Raw genomic sequence first — 22,351 nt, 5'->3', positions numbered from 1 at the left:
CATCATTCTTATCACCTTATCATTCATTTTTTGAGGGTTCATTGCTTAAATTATTAATTGGTAATATTTTATGTACTCTATTACATAACCAAACCATCACAAAAGTGTGGTGAATTTTAATGTTGTAGTGATTCATTTAGTTGATCAAGTCATTTACCGAAGAAGCTGTCTGAAATCTGAAGACTACATATATCCACATTATATAGAATACATATATTTATATATCCACATTAGAATTGCTATTCATATTTAGAAATTTGATCAGTTTATAATTTATCTTGGTATATAGTATAAAGAATGTATTCAGTCTTATCTTTTGCATTTCACTATTCGGTTGTCCCACACTTCTTAAAAGTTCTTTCCCTCCCTGATTTCAGATGATACTTTTATCATATACTGAGATTTCATATTCCTTTTGGTCTATATCCAGACATACTAAACTGTTTCATTAGTCTGTCTATTTATGCACCACTACCTCACTGTCTTACTCATAGAGACTTCATAGCATTAAAATTTGGTCTGTTTACCACTCCCCAACATTGCTTTGCTTTCACAGGAGTTTTCTGGTTTCTCTTTTTATTGATTTTTATAAATAAGCAAACTTATTTTTTTATAAATACTGATTTTTTAAACAAACAATATCAATTTTTTAATGAAAATTGAATTTTGTCAAACTTTCATTCAAAATTATATAATTTTTCTCTTTTAATATGGTGAATATGTTAGTGGATTCCCAACACTGAATCACCTTAGATTCCTGTAATAAACTTTAGTTGGTTATGTATACTGTTTCTTAAATGTAGTTCTTAACACTTCTTGGTAATCATTTATTTAAGATTTTTGTGCCAATTTAGAAAAGATTTATTTACACAAATTTAAATATATTTAATATATGTTAATCTGTTTCATAAAAGAACTTGTAAATCTTCCTTTTTTCTGGAGTTTAGAATAATTTAAGTAGCTCTGGAATTACTTGATCATGAAAAATCCAATAAAATTCCCTTATGAAGCTGGATGGGCCTAGTGCATTTTAGCCTGAGAATTATTTCATAATTTTCTCTATAATCATTTTATGGTAAATGGTCTATTCTATTTGGACTTTTTATCTTCATTGAGACCAATTTTCCTAGAAGATTGCCAGTTTCTACTAGAATTTCAAATTTAGTCCCATAGAATATGTGGAGTTACCCAGCCAATGTGGTAGCCTTTATTTTCCTATCGTATTTTCAATATACCTTTACTTTTACAATCATATTAAACCAAGAGCTTATAGTCAGTATTGAAGTCTTGTGTGACATCTAAATGTTTGATTATTTTTTCCTGATTTTTCTCTCATGCTGGCTTCCTTGCTTACATGTTTGATACTTTATTATTTTGACCTCATACTTTGCTGAATTTAATCTAAGAATTGTGAAAAATTAAGAAAAAGTCCTCCCCCAAAATATTTTCTGTTCCTACGACCCAGAGGGTACAATTGATCTAAGACTACGTGGTAGAAAAGGAGATGCAGCTTCTAGATCCTCCTTCAAGGAAGAATTTGCTGCCCCATTGCAGAGAGTGCTAAACAGACACCCTCCAGCTCTTAGTTGCCTTGGTTCTGCACGACACCTGAGGTCCGGAAGCAGGTGCAACAGCCTGGCTGTTGTGGCCCACCTTGAGATGCTCTAGCAGCAGAACTAACTCCTGGTCACCCTGCTGGGCTGGCTGGGGCTTTATCGTGTGTGCGCCACCAGCCCTTTCTTCTTCTGCCCCATCCTGCTCCCTCTCTCTTCCCTCACAAATGCTCATCTCTAATAAACAACTGCCTCCATCTCTTACCTCGGCCCTGCTTCTGAAGAACCCAACCTGCAGTGGTCCACTTCAATTTATGGGCACAGCTTTGTCATGACCATGCATTCAACTTACATGTGAATCCCAGGCCCAAATTGGGTGGTCTATGGCTAGAAATTCCAAGAGGAGACTATTATTGTGACATTTCCTACCCCCTACTCTGAGCCATGGAGGACACAGCTTTTATTTTAAGTCTGCTTTGAGATTTTGCCTCAAGTAGGAAGATTTTCTTCTATCCTGTATTTTGACAGTACGTGTGGCTCTTCACGGGGATCCCAGGTTTATTTATCTCTCTTTCTACTATGTAGAGACCCAAGGCCCCTCCTCCCCCTACATCACAAACTGATATTTAATTCCCCCAAACTCTAGGACCCTATTTGTCCTCAGTTCCCATTTGACTGGATTTAATCTTGGGAATTTTAAGTGGCCTAAGGGGAGAATTCCTCTCTCCACTGAGGACTTAGATGATTCTTCCAGATGTCTGGAGGAAATGCCAGTCAGGAGCACCTCAAGCTGAAGTTTCAACTTGGAATGTTAGAGCCTCACAGGAAATACAAATTGCAGCCCCAAGTTCATGAGAGTGTGAGCCTGTGGTTATAAATTCTCAGGAGGCAGTCTCTCTACACAACCACTTTCACCAGCCAAAAGTGAGACAGATTAATGTTCTTACCTGCTCCCTCTGGTGTTTATATCTGCTGGATTTTTAAATTTACCCATTGAAAGTGTTGACCTTTGGAGGCACCATATTTATCCAGGTCCTTGCTACAACTACCCATGTAATGAGTGGGTTTGGTTCTGTCTTCTTACCTTCTCAGATTCCATTAAAGATTTACAGAAACTGACCCATGTCCTTAGAGAAATCGCCAGTGTTAGCATATGCTCAGCAATCTAGAGGTGTGCTTTTTGGTGGTCTTGGGTCTCTGAATTTCCTTAACCTTCTCATAAGCCAGGTTATGCATTAAAAGGGTATGTGTTATTTTCCTAATATTTCTAGTTGTTTTAATTGGAGAATTTTTTTTTGGATATCAGTTCTTCCTTGTTATGGGGAGTAGAAGTAACCGTCTTAGTTTTGAGCTAATTTGAACTGAGTCTTGATCTCTGAGAAGGAGGCATTAAAGGAAATAGATTCTAAAAGGCACTGATAGAGATTTGGAACTATATTGACAGTAAGGCTAACTATTTTATGAGAGCAGGAGCTGGCAAATCAGCTGTGCCAAAGGGCATTCAAGGAGGAAAACATTGGCCCTGATCTAAAAGGATAGGTATGCAAAGAAAGCTCTGAGACAAATACTGGAATTTAATCAAGGAAATTAAAAAGAATAATCACCCGCCACTATGAGATGCTGTCCATTTTTAGGAACTACCTATGGCCTGTACCATTGGCAGTGACATCATGCTAGCATAGATGACTGGGGGAAGGTAAATGTTAGATTAGAAAATACTATTAGTAGAGAAAATCATCTTTCAGATGACAAATTTATAGCCTGGAGAGGCTAGATGGTTGGCATATGATCATAAAGGATTGAGGTGCTATCTTGTGTCTACTTTGGTGTAACAAGCAAACCTAGAAATGAGACAGGTTCAATCAAACCAGAAATATTTTCTCAATGTATTGTTTTTTAAAGACAACAGGTCCACTGGATTTCAAGTAGAAATTGCTAACATAAAAGGTTTAACAATAATCAAAGGCATACAGATCACATGTGGTGCTTGGAGTGGGGCTGCTAGTGTGTGTGCAAAACAATGGGCACTTAATTTGGCATACGTTGTACTGATTCTTATTATCTCCAAAATTAAGGCAGCAATTGGACAGAGTTTGCATGAAGAGATTTATGTTAAAAGGACAACAAAGAGTTCTTATATTTTGCAAACATTCTTGCTACCAGGATTCCATTTTGGGTGAACTCAGGGTTAACAATGAGAACCAATCTTGGCTCTGCTCTTTTCTCCCTTTTTCCAATGTTATCTTGCTTCTCACTCCTCTTCCCATATGTCTCAGCAAATGCTGTAGCAGGGCTGATGAGCGATGTGTGTGTGACATCTTGCCTAAAATCAAAATCTAAAATGCATTCTTAAAAAAGCAATAATAACAACATTCTGGGTGTACGCAAAGGTGACAGATGTTGCCGGGAGTAGGGCCCTATTTTTCATGGCTTCAGAACACCTTTCTCTGGAGCCACCTTTATGTTCCTTCCCAGCACACCATGTGCAATGACTCCAAATGTTCCTTCTGTGACAAAATAACAGAAGCATTGATCCTTGAGGCTATAATCCCTCTGCTGTAACTGCTCTTGTTCTGGCACCCTCAGTACCACCTACAGTGTTTTCCCTCCTGATGGGAAAGCTTTTGCAGTCACGTAGCGGTTCTGCCCTGCACTGCTTCCAGAGTCTTGTGTTCAGATGCTAAGCCCCTCGTCTCCTACTCCAAGATTGCTGGGCTGAACAGGGAAGGGAATAGATGATGCAGATCTTTATCTGGCCCTCACACAAAACCTCTCAATTGGGCTGCCTTTCATTAAGGAAAACGGGGTGTTTTTATTAATTCAGAATCATTTTCCAGGCTCACTGATTTTCCTGGAAGGATTTAAATTCCTTTCTTTTCTTTTTCTTCTCTTTTCCCATATATTTTTATTTTTAAAAGGAGAACAGATTTGTAGTGTATCTCAAACTCCATCCATCTGGCCACACTCACTAGGCATCCCTGTGAAATGTACCCTGGAAATAACCCACCCTGCAGGACAAGCTTGCTGTCCTCAGGATCTGCTGTCACCTTCCCTCCTGGCTGCCAGGCCGGTATCTAGGGCCACCAAGTAAAGGAGAGTCCTCTCAGACTTCCAAGAGAAACCCAGTCTGTTGTGAGTTTTGGGGACTTACATAATAGATCCATCTAGCAAGCCACTCCCCTGAGGCCTAATCCCTTTCCACACTCTAGCAGCGCAGCTCTGGCATTGCTTTTCATTAATGGTAGCCAAAACTTCCCTAAGTGTTTAAGAGCCTTCCCAGCAGTGCTTCAGCACTGGGGCTCTTGCCAGGACATTAGATTCTGTCTCACAGAATGCCTGCAGATTGATAAACTCCACTTTATCCAGCTTTACATTTTGCCATTCTTGGTCCGGCACTGTGGCGTCCCTCCCAGGTATAGTTCCTTGGTTACAACTGGTAGATCATTTTCAGAGTAAAATCTGAGTAAGGGAAATAGTACAGAGAAGAGGCAAGAGCTATGGAAGAGTTGAATCCCTGGTAGTTTCAGGAAGATTCTAGTATCATCATGATATAATGGGAAATTCTGGAACATAAATTCCAGAAACAAACTCTGTCCCAGCTTGAGACAAGGGAGTGGGCCTTTTGTACTCCCATCCAATCAATTATTAGCCATTGGCAATAGAGTAAATGGCACCAAGATAGCTTCATTTGCTCATAGGTACTCTTCCAGAGAAGACTGGAGGTGTGAACTATTAGCTAAAGCACCTCACAACAACTGGAGTTTGGACATATCAACCAAACCAGTTAAAGGTGTGGCAGGGGATCTAAGCAGTCCACCAAGATAGTCTGTTGCACCGTTTATTAAAATGTTTCTGGTATGTTAATGCTCAGTTGAAATGATAATTTCGAAATCCTCACTAATGTTTCAAGCAGATGTATTATTCTCTTCTCTCCACATTTATAATGTGTTGCTTGAAGCCCTATTTACAATTAAAATTTTTGAGTTGTAGTTAGTTGTTTATACCACCTCAATGATAGATTTCTTGGGAGCAGTTAGTCATTCTCTACCAGTCCTCACAGATGGAACTTATATATGGTAACTAATAATTTAAAAAAATTGTGTATGATGATATGCATCAGAGTTGGCAGGAGAAATCCTATAGCAATTCCTTTGTAAAGAAAAAGTATTCCCATTTATCTTTTAGGTCAGTCTGAATCTCCATATGTTGTTTGTTTAGTGCTTGCATATGTCAGCGAAGGTTTCAGGTGTCCTTGGAATAAAATGGTTATGTAAGTGTACAATTTGAGCAAACTCAAAAGGGTTTGCTTTATAACTGATAGTCAGTGATGGTGACCTTGGGAGAAGCTGTGGTCGTGTTCTCAGAGAAAATCCCTGAATAGAGATTAACTAAAATAAATGTGGAGATAAGGTTTACTTAAGTAAACTTTAGAGATACCTAGAGAAAAACTAAATGTATCTGGTGAGCTTTCCTCTCTAGTTTGATAGAAAATAAATGTCTTTTCTGTAATACATACTTACTATATATATGTTATGTAACCCAAATAATATCAGTAGAGTAGAAAACAAGCCAATAAAAAAACATGCTGTGGCAAGAAAACATCAAGAGTGGGGAAACCTTTTAAGCTGTTACATGACAGATAGGGACAACATGAGTCAAACCAATTCTCTTCATAATATGTCCTCTTTATGGCATGAGGTGAACACTTCGCAAGTTTATTTTTTTCATGGTTGCTTCTGCAATCTAGTTAAAATTTATTCTTTGTATGAATTTTCTCTTTCTGATGCTTAATCTGTCCATCTTTCAGATTAGGATACTGAAGTATAGAGTGAGTAGACAATTTACCAAAAAAACCTGAAAAATGGAACTATTATTAAGGCCCAAGACACTAGAGGAGAGTCCATTCTGTGTATGCTACACCAGCCTGTCTCTGATGTAACTTGCCACAGTTCTCCATTCAGTCTTTGAGGCTTCAACGGATTGGTTTGGAATTGTGTCTTCCCTTCAGTATCAAGGAGAAACCGAAAGAAGGGTCCATGGGCTAAATCTCTTGTGCCAAGATCTGTGCACTTATTTGGCATGCAATCAATATTCTTCTTGATTTTATGGCAATATTAATTTTATACATGCTTGCCATACTGGTTAACATTTTGTCTCAGTATGTTATTGAAGCTTCTAATTTAGACTTTTTAAAATAGAAGAATATTAGGATATGGGGATTATCAAAGATTGGAATTGACTTGCTTTGATTTAGCTAAGTTTACTTGAAAAGACCTTTATAGGCTCATGAATATTTTTTCAGTGAAGATTAAGTTAGGGATACCTGTTAATAAAGAGTCAGAAAACAAAAATGAAATGTTGAGACAGACTTCGTATTTTGTCATATTTAGATTTTAAACTAATGCTAGGTATATCCTCAGATCTGCTCTAACCTGAGAACTCTTAGGTTAAATTAACTCCTCGACACTTATCTATCGAGGGCCACAAACATCCTCCTCCTTCAGGAGGCCCCACTTTCTCCACATTATCCACATGAAGCTGATGTATGTTTCTAGGACTGAACGAAACATGCTTCTGTTTTGAATAATCAGAGGAAGCAAATGATATACATTTGAGGCAAGTTTCCAATATTTCTCTTTTCCTGGCATAGTTTTAAATCACAACATAATCATTTTCAATCCCTTCTCATCACTTCTTCCATTTCATAAGGAGTCATCTTCTCCCAGCTTCCATTTATTATATGATTACCTTGTAAACATAGGGTGCTGCAAATATTTATTTTTTTCATGGTTGCTTCTGCAATCTATTCTTTGTACATATTTTCTATCTCTAGTGAGATAGAAATTTCTAATCTTCATAATGTCCTGGCAAGTTTGGTATTAGTGCCCCATTTTATAGATGAGAAAATGAGGTTTAGAGGAGCTTACAAGCAAGTGGCAAAGGTACAACTGGTGTCTTTGTTTTACACTAAAAACATTGTTCTCTCAGAACTTGCAAGCATGTTAGATCCTAAATGATGCGTTTATGATTGTTTTGATAGTTTTTGTTTAATTTGATTGTTTTGATAGATACTCTTTCCTCCCTTTCAGCCTCAGCACAGTCCTGTATATCCTTTTGGATTAGTAACTAAGAGAAGAAGGTTCTTTCCTATGTGGTTTCTAGGTTCACTTACACTTGACTCTTATGCTTGCTCTCCTTAATTAAAAAAACTTTTTCTTTGACTGATGATTTTACTACCTCAAAGATGCTTATATTCTAGAATAAGGTCACCTTTGGGTTTCAAATTCTTAGCAGAAGTTCCCTCCTCCAGTTCCCACAGGGAATTTTATGTTCATTAGCCACATGCACGTCCAGTTTTGAACCCAAGAGTTAGGCAGACTTCCTGTGTGGTCGCCAGCAGAAAGCCTGTCTTCCTTCCCTTCCTCCCACCGTGCAGTAGCCCTGCATACCTTACAGCACGGAGCGCAGAGGACAACTGGGTTTTCTGGAAGGAAAGGAAAAAGGGTAGAGCTAAGTCAGGCTTGTACTGTTCTTCCAAATTTACAATTTATATAAACCATTTAACTAGCACAGGGGTAGAGTGAATTAAGACACAGAGAGGGGCCAGTGGTTACTTTAATTGAGCTTCTTTTTCTCATCAGGAGAGGGGAAGAAACTTTCTTGCAGCAAGAGGGCTAACATGAGAGCTGCAGCACAACTCTCTCTAATTTCAGTTTTAAATATCCTTCTGAGGCCACCACCTCCTCTCTGCCCACCTCACTTTTGTTGACATTGTGAGTTCCTGCCTGGCAGCACTTACTGTTCCGCATCTCAACATATCCCCCTCTCCATCTCTCTTGGTGATGATGTCATGTAGGCTATTATTTTAAATACCGATCCTGAGGTATGTTCTACATGGTTTGTCAAGGGTTCCCAATGAAGTTAAGCCCTAGTTGCCCATAGTAGTAACCGGCTCTATAATTCTGTGATTTAATATAAGAAACTCTTATATAGTTGATGCCTTCACATAGATCTAATGGATTAGATATTCAGGAGACTCTTTGTGCTAAGGAACACTGGTACCTGACCCAACAGCTCCATTCCAAGATTGTTGCCACACCAACTGGCATTTAAGGAAGGACCCCAGAATCAACTTCCCTCCTTTGTATCAGACATGCCATAAGCAAGCATTCGATGTAGCCTCAATTCAGTACACACCTTTAAGCTTAGAGCCTAAGGGAGCAGTAGCCTGAGACTTTTGGCTCTGGGCAGAAAAGGACCAGTTTTTGGCAGAGAGGACCCTGTCTGTCTGTTGGTGAGCACACATGGAGACTCCCGCTTGTGTTGTGTCTCTAACTCAGTCTCTCCTCACTCACCATGCTGACTTCTCCAGGCCACTGATACAGCATCAAAGCCAAGGCCTGAATGTCTCTCATGGCTCGTTAGAAACTGGAAAGCAAATCCTTTCAACCTAAGTAGCTGAGCCAAACAACCATTTTTTTTCCATTAAGGGTATACCACCTCATAACTGGAACTGCAGCTGTGTAATATAAGAAGAAAATAGATGGGGTGGGTAACAAACATATGAACATGCTTAGAGAAGAGACCCACAAGGAAAATTTAGACCGCTCTCATTTTCCATATCCTAAACTTATATAGATTAGCAATATAAATGTGGTTTGTTGAGTTCCCTCTTCCTAAATGCCAGATATTTGAATTATTTTATTCCCTTTCGCAAAGCCCTATGAAATATGGGATATTATTATCCTGCTCAATAGGTGAGAAATCTAAGGCTTTGGAGGTTGAGTACCTTGCCAAGGTGCCATGGCTTATAAGTAAAAAAGCCATATTGGCTCCCACACACTCGCTCCCCAAGGTCAGCCCTGGACCATTCTGCTGAGATGGCTGCAAACTTAGATGACGCAATGGCAAGGGCACTTGGGGCCTGTGCAAATGGCAGCCCTTCCACTCTCTCTGTTGCTCGGGGCACAGGGAAGGGTGGACTTGAAATCCAGGTCCATTTTGTTCTCTCTTAAATGGCCTCAGATTGTAAGTGTTCTCCATTATTGATACCCTAAGGCCCTCGAAGGGAAGGCAGCACTGGGAAGAGGAGGATCCTTTTTTGCCTCTGTTGCTTCTGTGGAGTGCAATCTAGGTTTCATAGGGCAGTGCTAGATTGATTTATGTTCTTCCCTGCAATGAAAAAAAGGAAAAACATTTTTATTTAAAAAGGAGAGATCCTTAAAGTGTATGGGAAGTGAATAGGATTTAAAAAAGGTTTAAGTTTTTGTCTTTTGACATTTTCTGCAATGTTGACATTTTCTGTGGTGTTGGTTGGAGGTGAGACCTTTTCTGTTTTGCTTTGTTTATGTTTGTTTAAATAAGTTCTTTGTTTTAAACTATTTTTTATTGTTTTTCCTTTTCTGCTTTGTAGGAGCATGTCTCTCCAGCAAAATACTAAAGTCATTTTTATTTGGTTCAAGGCTAAAATACAATTGCCCAAAAGATCTATGCGGCTTTCCTTTGTTTAAAAAAGTTTTACTAGAAATATATGTATTCCAAAAGAGAAATGAAGTTTCCCTGGTGTGAAGGACTTTAAGTATTTAGCTTCTGAATAAACACAATTATATGAACACTAAAGCCATGTTTATGTAAAACATACAATTTTGTTAAACTCAATTTGGATAAGCACGATGGATAATTTAGGTCAGAATTCTTCTTTGATAAAAAGAAATATCAATATAACTTTCACCAAAGAGCATAAATGAAGGCTTCCCAGCTCAAAATGTAAGGCTAGCCTGCCACATTTTGGAGGGTTCTTATGTTAGTAAGTTGGTTCTTACGAGTATCAGTTATATGGATAATTGCTTGACTACACAACTTTTCTGGCTTAAGAATCAGAGAACTATAGAATTTCAAGAACTGAAAGGACTCTTTGCTGGTTTTAGCCTTCCCATGTAGTACAACACACCTATTTTGTTACATTTTTTTTCTTCTCTCTTCAGCAATAACATTCTGCATATTCCAATAGAGAAAATAACTTGTATGGTCTTCCCCTTATATAAACCACTGGCACCTATTGTAGTTTCCTAGGCCTTCCATAACAAGTACTGCAAATAGAATGACTTCAAACAACAAAAAGTTGATCATGGTTCTGGAGCCAGAAGTCCAAAATCAAATTGTCAGTGAGGTTGGTTTTCTCTGGAGGCTCTGAGAGAGTATCTGTTCCATGCCTCTTCCTGTCCTCGCTTCCTGTGGTTGCCAGCAGTCCATAGTGTTCCTTGCCTTGTAGACATATAACTCCGTTTTCTGCCTCCATCTTCATGTGACCTTCTTCCTGGTGTGTCTTTTTGTCTAATGTTCTCTCTTCTTATGAGGACACCTGTCTGTGGATTAGGGCCCACCCTAATCCGGTATGACATCATTTTAATGTGATTACATCTGCAAAGACACCATTTCCAAATAAAGTCACATCTACAGGTACTGGGATTAGGATATCAATGTATCCTTTTGGGAGTTCATTTCAGCTTACACTGGCACCATTATGGCACATTAGAAGTAGAAGTCATGTACTAGGAGAGATTCATGCCTGAGGGGACAGCCAATGAAATGCTGTTTATTGGATAGTTACACTGTTGCAAATCTTCAAGGACTATTCAGAATATTCTCTTTCTCTAGAATATTGATTTGAAATGATTCAGCTGCAGATTGGTGCATGAAAAATCTGACACATCATATGGTGGTTTTATATTATTGATATTTGTTGTAATTAGATTTAAAGCTGGTAGTTTGTAGGCATGAAGAAAATAAGTCAGGATATATGTGTATCTTTGGCCAGAGGAAGGATTCTGAACTCAGAACCTCCCATTCCTCAAGTTCACTTGAAGAAATTAAAGGCTGGTCCCAGGGGCAAGCAGAGGAAACATATCAGGGATTGGGCAGAGGCTAAGGCTTGGCACCGAGGGCACTGGGTGACGTCACTCCAGCATGGGCCACCCCACTTTTGAGTCTTATCTCTTCATCTACTGATGTGCTGATGTGCCTGGATGAAAACCTGTGTTTATTCTCAGGGCCTAGGGGAATGAGGTGAGGTCTACATGAAGAATAGAGGCCTGCATGTTAGGGGTCTGTCTCTGGACAACAGGGCACAGAGAACAGGGTGAGAGGGTCCCATTGGCATAAGAGGCTTCCATGTAGAACAAAACTCCTGAATGAAACAGTTTTCATTCTTTGCCTTCCTTCCTTCCACCCATTCTCACTCCCCTGGCTCTGTCTCAGATTTTAAGTCTCAGCTTAATTTCACCTCTTTGACTCTTTCATCAAAAATAGATTCTCTCCTTCCCTATTATTCTCTGCTAAACTCCCCATTTGTTTCCTTCAAAACATATCAAAACATATCTGTAATTTGCTTATTTTAATTGATTTCCCAAAGGGCGTAGATTTTGCCTACTTCCCAAATTTCAAGTGCCTACCGCCATGCCCAGACATAGTAAATGTTCAGGAAATACCTGTTGAATATAAAATATAGAGAGAACAAACTCTAACATGAGGTAAGAATTTAAAAGGCTTTAGATTTATAGAATCATAATCCTAAAAGACATTTCCAGATATTAGCTTTTTCCACTACATTAGCAATTATTTGTACTGATGAAATCAGTGGCTATACCCATAATTAGAGCTTAATTTACCATTGCAAAAGAAATGGGGTTTCGTCCATTAAAAAAAAAATCCACATATTAGCAACCAGTGAAGGAAACTCAAAACTGAAATGAAAATTAGAGAAAATTTTCTTCAATCTAACATTACTTGGAAGAAATTTTAAAAACCCAAGTATTTCTAGTTACCAATGTCCACATTTCTGGGCACTGAGAAACATGGTGTATTTTGTTACTTCTTCATGTATTATTCCTCTCAAACCTATTGCATAACAACTCACAGAGCAGTGCACTCACAACAAGGGACTCAGGAAAGACTGACTTCATGTCCTAGTGTTGACAGATTTCAATGGCTAAGCCTGTGAAATTTTTTTTTTTTAAAGAGATCTACACCTACAAATAGCTTAATTTTCAATAGCAGTTTAAATTTCTGCCAACAGTCAGATAGGATGTGTGAATCTGTATCTTTGTACTTACCTGACTTCATTTTTTAAAATGTTCTTTAGCAGTCCCTTTTGGGAGAGTGTTACTTGTGAAGGATGGGATTATTCATACAGGGCAATTCTTAAACTGAAGACAGCAGTCGCTGATGTAACAGCATTTCAGTCTAAGCAACAGAAAGCTTGCTTTCTACAGATTACTCTTCTTTCTTATAAAAATATATTGTAATGCACATCAGAGAAGACTAAGTTAAAGCTTGATTACCCAAGGAATATTTCACTAAAAGGTTTTTCTCCAGTTCATTGCTTTAAGAAATGTCCTAAGTTTTCAGCCAAAGAGGCCCCAACTAATTGCACAATTTGCTTAGGTTACAGCTATACCTGTTAACTTTCAGGTTCCATAAAATGTTATTTTAAAAGGAAGTTTTGGGTTTATTCATGACCTAATTTTCTACAGATAATACAAGGAATTATATTTAAAAATTAAAAGTAATATTCTTTTTCTGAAAAAGCACTACACAATCATTATAGAAAAATTTAAACGTGAATAAATGTAATTTAAAATATAAAGCATGTTTGAATAAAAATACAATAAATGTCCTTTGGTGAAATACTTGTATCCATTTTGAATTATTTCTCTAGAATAGATTCCCAGTGTGTACAAACTTTCAAGTATATCATACATGTTTAAACCATTATATAGTCTAAACCACTAAGATAAGGAATGAGGCCAAACCAACTAAAAAAAATGAAAAGGGTAACTTATTCCTAAAAATATTAACCAGGAAAAAAATAAAATAAGCCAACTCAGTCATCTAGGTTGTATTGACTTAATAACACTGTGATTATATTCAAGCTCCATGAAGCAAAGGTTTTTGTTAGTTTTGTTCACTGTTTAATTCCTGTGCCCAAAAAAGTACCTGCCATATATTGATATGGAAAAAATCATTTGTTGAATGAGTTAATCAGGAAAATATAATAAAATTATGTTTCATATGTAGTTTATAGCTTCTTTTGGCAGTATAAATCTAAATAACCAAAATGTATTTATTTAATACCTTTCATGTTTGGAGTCCACACATATTGGTCTCCAGGTTACGTATGAGGAAACCAGGGCTTGTAAGTATTGATCTCTTTGGTTTTTCTTGCTTTAATAGCCTAGCAAAAGAAGAACAGAAGTGACCCACACAAATGAGAAATGAGTCAAAAATCTACTGTAATATTTATTGGCTCAAAATACCTAAAATTAAGATCTACATTTTATACATAACCAACTAGGAAATGAATCTCAAAACAAGTTTAAAGAAACTCAGCGATGCTCTTTATGTGTAGTATTATCCTTGGACTCTGGGTTCTTTTCCCAATTTAAGTGCAATCTCATTTAATTACTCTGTCTAGTAGCCTCTGACGCTTGTTTATATTTTCTGGTTAGGAAGCATGAGGGTATTTTTAATAATATCCGCTTTGTGCTCAACTTGAAAATAACCACTTGGAACGTGCCTTTCCAGAATCTGTTGAACCAGAAGTTCTCAGCCCTGCGGCGGACAATCTCTGCTAAGTTTCTCAGTCTCATTTTGGGCATATTCAGTCAAGCCTGATGGCCCCCATTTAATCTCTATGCAGACTTCTGCCTGTTCTCCACCAACATAGCTCCTGGTATATTCTGGTAGCTTCCTTCTAAATTCTAACCCCTACAGCAACCTGGAACTCCAATCTCTGCCACCTTTACCTCTCCCACTCCTTAGAGTTCACTTCCCTGAGCCAAAGTAGCAGGGTACCTCCAGGCAGAACTCTAGGGCTATCGTGGGGCTCTCCCTGTGTGTTTTTCTTCTCTGGAGAATCATAGTCTTGTACTGTCTATTATCCAATACCTGAAAACAGTCACTTCATATATTTTCTCTGGTTTTATGAGTTTTTTCTTATAGCCTGAGTGGCAACTATGCTTACACCAGTTGTTCTGTTCAGTCCAGAAGCAGAAGTCTTACTTACTTTTTATTGTGCTTTCTTCACCATATTCGTATTTTTTTGTCCTGATTTTTGCTTCATTGAATAGATTTATTTTATTCTTCTTTTGTATGTGTGTGTGATTTGGAATCTACACTCAATTTGTGTTTGACTGGTGGTCATTTTCAAAAACCAAATAGTTTTGACTAATATTTAAGCCTTTCTTTTTCTAACAAACAGCATCAATAATTAAAAAGTATATATAAGATGGCTCCCTCTAAGAATTTGATCATGAAAATTGAGGCATAAATATTAGATAAGAAACACTTGAATTATCATAATTTACAGTGCTATTATTTATAACTAGAACATCTAAAATAATCAACTGAATTTATTACATTAATAAGATAATTAGATAATTTGGCCAAAAATGGAGGTCTTCCCATATACTAGGACTTGTATTGGCTCTAACCCCAGAAGCAATGGCACCCCTATGTATAGTATATTTCCTTGGTTTCCTCACCTCTCTGGCTAAGGCAGTAGGAATAACTGAAGTTTTCCAAAGGAAGCTGGACCCCACCAGGATGAATAGCCTGAGGTAATCCAGATTATATGCAATATATATGAACAAAATATATATGTTCATATTATATATCACATGTATATATGCAAATATATGAACTAAAGGGACCTCTGCTGCTATGTATAATAATATAGGCTGTCATCTTTGTGGGTTAAGGACATTGTACTTTTTCTTTTTTAGGAAAATACTTCAATACTGTATTGCCTCTGATTCCCCCCATCCTTTGGAGGGGTGCCTGCATGTGTGTTTATAGAATAGTTTCTTGTTGATTAACTTGGAAGAATGAGGAAGATTATCTTCTCCCAACCCTCGTAGAGAAATCTTGGAAGATACTAAGACTTAGAGAGGTAAGCCCCACCTAGATTGTTCTACTGTCTGTGTGCATAGCTACCAACTCTTCCTCGGTATGTGATTCCAAATTGAATAAGTAAATCTGGAGAAAGTGTCAGAATATGTTATGTTCTATGAATAGTATTAGAAAATGGAGATGGATCCTTAAGAATAACAACCCCTGTGGTGGGGAAGGAGTGATGTTTTTCTAAAGGGTGGTAGATACGGTAGATGCTGGCTCTGTGAAAGTGTAGGGAATAGACATTCGTCAAGGAGCAGGAGGAAAGGCAGCTGCTAAGTCAGAGAAGCAAGGATAATAACTGGATTGTCACTACAGAGGAGTGATGTGTGAAAAGAAGTGACTTTCTTTCTCCATGGATTGTGGGCATCCTTCTATGTACCATGCAATTTAAAATTTTTCTCCAATGTTCTAGTTTATTTAATTTACCCTTCTCATTTCTGAGATACTTCTGTAGCCTGTGCGTTAACACTTGGGACAGTTACATGATGGGGAGTTAAATGAGTCTTGTCCAGGCTGTGGCATTAACAGTGCACTGAGAAGGACAGTAGTCTCAGTGAAGCAAGGGAAGCCCAGGAGAGGACACAGGGTGCTAAGAGGGTGACTTAAGAGAGGACATAAGACAACCCCCATTTGCCAAATGCACCAGAAAAAGGTGACACCTAATGCAGGGAAGGCAACAGTTTAAATAAATTCATAAGTATCTTCTTTAATGTAATTTGACCTTCTGAATGCTATGATATGCATTTGTAACAACATTATTAACAATAATAATAGATAACATTTATTGAGCGCTATTTCTATACTTTGTGCTATATTTGATTTATCTCATTTACTCCTCAAAACTGACCTATGGGGAAGATTCTACTGTTTCTCCATTTTACAGAAGAAGAAATAGAGTTTTGGAGAGATTAAGCAACCTGGTTATGCTCACAGTTCTAGTAATGAACTATTCAAATCCCCAGTATTCAAATATTCAAATCTAGGTACTTGGTTTTAGATCCTATGTTCTTATACATTCTGAATAAGCCAAATATACTGAGTACCAATATATAGAACCCAGAATATAGCCTATAGCACAGCCCCAGGGATACTAGGATCACTTCCAGAAGTGGCCTGGCACACTGCAATTTTACATCCCCATGAGGCCAGTAGAGGAAGAGGCAAGGTGAGCTGAGCACTTTGCTCTCTGCCAACTGAAACAGTAAGAATTCCTTCCTTCCAGTTAAAAATATTAACCAAGTCAAGGTCATCTATGAGCATACCATCCTGGGCATGTGAGGTATGGAAAACAAATAGCTGTTGTATAAGAACTAAGGCCATCTAATGGTTTTCATCTTAGACAACTTAAGGAAGGATGTATCTTAAAAGATGTTTTCAAAGTACGTAATATTTTATATTTTAAAAATGAAAATAAAAAATGTTACGTATTAAAATGTCTCTGACAGGTGCATTTAAAGTCTTTTCTAACCTCCTGCCCCTAAGAATGTTCACATGACAACTTCTTTGAATAAATACTTAGTCTGGCAGCTATTCTAGAAAGCAGGGGTCCCTGATACACTTGGTAACTATAGTTACAGTTGTCTCTTCTCTTCCTGTAATGTAAAATAATTTGCCATCATCTCAGGAGTCATTTTGAAAGCCTTAATGAGATAAACACTCACTTTTGCAGGCAATATTCCTATTGTTGAGTGCTAGTCATAATTTCCTTCTCTTAATGATAAAAGTGATGTCTAGCTATAAAGCAGAGGCAAGATGTGAATGCTAATGTCTTTCAACTTGAAGAACAAATCTATTAATTAAAAGAAGCATACCCTAGGAAAAATGTTTTTCTTTTCTTCTTTAAATAACTGATTTATTTAATTAATGATTATTCCAGAGCTACTTCCAGATAATTATATTGAGTTTTAATTGGCTAATCCATATAAACTTGGCAAAACATTAATATAAAACTGGTTTTTTTTACATGTTCACCAAAACTTGAAGCATTCTTCCCAGCTCAGAGAAGCAATTGTAATAAATAGAAAACCTTGGAAATTAATCCACGAACATGGAAACGTCAGTCATACCCTCACTACCCTGATGTTACTAATGGTTGTGGGGAGGAGCTATCCTTACTGGTGTGGAGGGAATGAGGCAACAAAACTTGTCACCCCCACTCTTACTTATGAGAAAACATTTATGAGGAGATCAAAACTATATTCCCTTAGTTGTACTAAAAGGTATATCTTTAGTAAAAAGAAACACTTTAATAAAGGATATCTATTATTTAAGAGCAAAGATATCGTTGCTTTTATGTCCAAGGTGTGGTATCTTCCCGCTGACCCCTGCCAAGGAAATAGAGTACTTGATATGCCAAGTAGATCTCTTCTGCAACTCATTTTCCTCACCCAGTGCTGGCGGTCTGTGACTTGAACTCAACTTGGGCTGGAATCTGATTTGTGGGGTTTGCTGGATGGCATTTTGTCTTTTGATTCTGTGGTAAACACTCCCACAATATTGGAATTGGGTGTAGAACCCAAAATACTGAGGTTTACCACCTCAATCTGAGTTAAAGAGGGCGATACCGCAGAAGAATGTGTTAAGTGTCTTCCAAGTATCTTGGTGTCTTAGAGAGCTGATTGAGTGTCAGTGCCTCGGGAGGCAGGTACATGGATTGTTGGCTTTAACATGTCCACTGGGAGGCTGTGCCGACAAGCTGGAGTGGCGGTTACTGACAAAGGAAGAGAGAGCAGTGACCTTGCATTGCAACCAAGAACACAGCTGTCTTGTGCAACTCTCTTTTTCTCCCTCTGTCACTAAAGGGAAGAAAACATGGGAAGGGTTATGTATTTCTCTCTCTCAAGCTCTCTTCCCAGTCTTGGGGATACTCGATAGATAGAGATAAAGGCAGAAGGAGAAAGCTCTCCAGCCTTGCAGATGCACCTCTCTCTCTTTTTCTCTCTCTCTCTCTTTCACATACACACACACACACACACACACACACGCACACACCAAATAATGAATATGAATCTACATGGCCTTCAAGCAGATCACCATCTGACAGAATAAGTCAATATGATTATTTTCAAATAAAATTCTGAAAAGTAACCTGTGTAAATAATTGTTTAGCAATGTGTTGAAATATACAGTCAGTAGACCTGTTTTTATATGTTGCACCTATTAAAAACCACTTGCATGCTAGTGTCTTGAAAAAATGTCTATTTCAACTCTGTTTCTTTAATATGGGCTGACCCAAGCGTGAGCTTCACGTCTGCTGGCCCACGAAGACAAGCTGCAAATACCAAAAGCTGTTTGCAGCCTTCACTTGTTCCTTAACCTTTTATCCTTATTCTTGGCTTTAGTTTCATATTTTAACACTCACTCTTACCACTTTGAATCTGGCATTTATATCTGATGGCTTTGGCTCCTGGTGTATGGCTCTGACCTGCCTCCCCTGACCAATTCTCACAGATTACTTGCCCTGCCAGAATACTAACAGGAATGGGCCCCTCGGGGTTTCAACCCCCAATTCTAGTCATCCATCTAGACTTAACTTTCTCATGGGGGTAGTTCAGACCAATTAGCAACCACAGAAAAATACTAACTACTCAAAGCCCACAAATGTGGCCATTTCATAGTTTTTTTCACCCTTTAATATATTGACTCAGTGAAAATGGGAGAAGCTAATAATTATTGCTAGCCTTCCAATTTCTATTCTTAAGCTCAAAAAGCACATAAGATACTGGCAAAGTAAGGGTTAAAGTAAGTAATAAAAAGTCATGATGGCAACTTAAGTGTGATGATACCTAGGCAGGCCTGAGGCTCCATCGGAGGCTGAGGCTCTCAACAGGTAGGTGCTGTCCCCCACCCGTGGGGCCATTCTGAAGTGCTATGACAGGACACTTTGGTTGTCAGTCATGTAAAGAGTTTAGTGGACATGAGCTAGCGGTACACCGCATTGGACAGTAAAAACCTGTGTACAGGAGCAATGAATTCTGAGTTGCTTCTAGACTGAAGGGTTTTTATGGTGTAAATGTGAACTTATTTGGCTTTTTCAGGTGATCAGTTGGTTGCCTAGTGGTGGTTTTCTTTATTTGAATAAGGGTAGCTGAGCCAGGGGAACCAGTAAGTCCCAAGGTGGTGTGAACAGACTTGGCATTTGGGGATTGACTGGCATCCGGGCATTGACTGGTATCTTCTGCTGACTTGTGAGAAAATCTGTAAATTCATGCAGTTTGTGTTAGGTAAGGTTAAATTTTGCTTTTCTTTAATGCACCTGCATTGGCCAACTCTGCTTTGTCTCCAACATACTTGACTCCATTTTAGTTTTGGTTTTACATATGCTTCTTAAAAATCCCAATATCACACTCAGCAAGGTGGTAGGTCCTAATAATACCCTCTGCAGCCCTAAAATCTGATCATTTATAGGATTCATATTCTACAAATCCTAGAAGTGGGGAAGTGGAAATTTGGTGGGTAGTGATGGAGGCATGGTGGTAGTGTTCCAGAGATGGATTCTTGTCTCCTCTTGAGAAAGAACTCAAGAATGGACACAAAAGCGGATGAGCATTAAGAGTTTACTTGGAAAACAAGAGTTCAGAGAAAAGCAAAAAGTACTTGCCTAAGAGAGGGTTGTGGACAGATCCAGAGGATGCTGCATCAAGGAAGGAGATTTTTTATGTAAAGGGAGATAGATGAATATTCACTAAGTGGGGTTGGGCTTCAAAGGGAACAGGTGGGGTCTTTTGGGTATTTGGGCTTGCTCCACCTTCACGTCATGTGGGGGAGTTTTGGTTATATTTGGTTCTCATCAGAACTGTTGTGGGGTGAAGAGGCATGATTTTTACTATATAATGAGTGTATAACGTATTTTAGAGTGACATTTGGGTCAACTTTTCTTCCATGTTGGCCAACCTGTTATCTATAGCTTCACTCTCCACATCTGATGAGAACAGTTTATCCAGAATGTGTGGAATGTAGCCATGTAGCCAAAGTGCCCACCCACCTTCCCTGTTTATGTCTGGCTATCTATCTACCCTAACTGTAGTTATGTAGGGTTCTGCCAGAATGGTGCCTCTCAACAAGCTTTCCACATGTATATTGATCCTGATAGTTGTATAAGTTATCTATTCTTAAAATGTGGACCATGTGTGTGAGCAGCAAGTTTTGGTAGTCAGGATCTGATTTGGTAGTCAGTTCCTGGAAAACAGGATCTGATGTGGCATCTGACACCATCCTGTTCATATTTCTATGTCAGAGTAACATTTAAAGTATATAAAGATTATTAGTGAGCTTGAAGTAACATTTCATGTTAATTCTCAAGAATAGCGTGTTTGTTTGTTTGTTAAAATATCACTCATCACTAATTCATTTAATTAACTGCAGTTTTCCAGGGTGGTCTTTTGGTAGCTTATGGATATAGAAATATGAAGTTTCCCTAAAGTATAATAAATTTATCTCTTTCATCAATGACACATGATCTTTAATGTCAATAATCTATTAAAGGTTTTAGTATTGTTAAAAAACAAAATTCAACTGAGAAAATTTGAGGTTTAATAGACTTTATTAAGCAATTCATGAATCAGTCAGCAACCATCTGGCATATAGAGAGTTGCTCTGAGGAGTTAGTTGTACAAATGGAAGGTTTCTATAGGAAGGAGAGTGGAGCCCAACGTTATTAGCAAAAGAAAAGAAAAGATTGTTTCAGATGTCACCCTCCTTTATGGGGAAGAGCAGGGGATTTATGCAGATTACCTCAACTTCTCTTGCAGGATGGAGAGGACCTATGGGACAGATTACCTTGTTGGTGCTGGCCAGAACATTCTTGATTGTTAGAAGGTCACATTCCTGGAGTGGGTTGAAACTCGAAGTCTTGGCTTGGGGGAAAATGGTTGCATTTGGGCTTGTTTCTTTTTTTTAATAGAGTAGACTCATAAAAATAAGTAAGAATTAGAAAATGAGACCTATAAGAAAAGATTAAAGGATCATTGAGGAAAACTGATTATTTTGCTAATAATCTTCCATTTTTGCTGACAATCTTTATTTTGAAGAATATTAGTCACTCTGCATAAAGGAGAACCATTGCTCTTCATAAAGAATAGAAGGAAAAATGAATGAAGTGTTAATTGGAACATTTGAATGGATCAGAATTTCCAGCCAGTTGGAAAAGATTAAGGACTACTTTGGAAATGAAAGACGTTTAGAATTGTTTTTTCTGGATTAAGACGGGACAATTTTCTTATTTGTCTGTTGTGATTTGGGACAGGTTAAAGCACGCCGACAAGTTTGATAGCTTTAATAAAGTTGGGTCAACTGTTAAAATTTTTCAAAATTCTCTGCCATTCTTAGAACGGTCTCTGGAGGTCAGGGTTGAGGCACGACGTACAGCTAAACTCTCATTCACTTGTTTTGACGGTCAAAATACAGCCAACACGGATACTTTTGGTTCTCCATCTGGTATCATTCATAAGCTCTAAGTTTGTTTACTCACAAAATATAATTCAGCTAACAAGCTAATATGCAGCATTCTGTGTTTTTGATTATTTGAATATGTGCTTAATTTATACATTTAAGTAAGAGCCTATATTGATTTCTGTTAAAATGAAGAAGTTAGGGCTCTAAGAACATTTAAAAAAATCTATTTAGACCTTAAAATATGTAAAGACTTGTAAAACAACATGTGTTAAGAATGAAGGTAACTCAAGTTTAAAATAATAGGATCATTTTAAGTTTTCTCACATTCCTAAAATTTAGGATTGCAATCATTCTGTTAATTCAAAAGCATTTGAAAGCTCTCCAAAAATTTAAAAAATCATTTTGAACAAGACAGAATAATTTAACATTATTATTGTACTTCAGTGTTTTAT

The sequence above is a fragment of the Manis pentadactyla genome, chromosome 7 (genome assembly GCF_030020395.1).
Source record: "Manis pentadactyla isolate mManPen7 chromosome 7, mManPen7.hap1, whole genome shotgun sequence".
NCBI lineage: Eukaryota > Metazoa > Chordata > Mammalia > Pholidota > Manidae > Manis > Manis pentadactyla.
Note: the sequence above shows the minus strand (reverse complement) of the source record.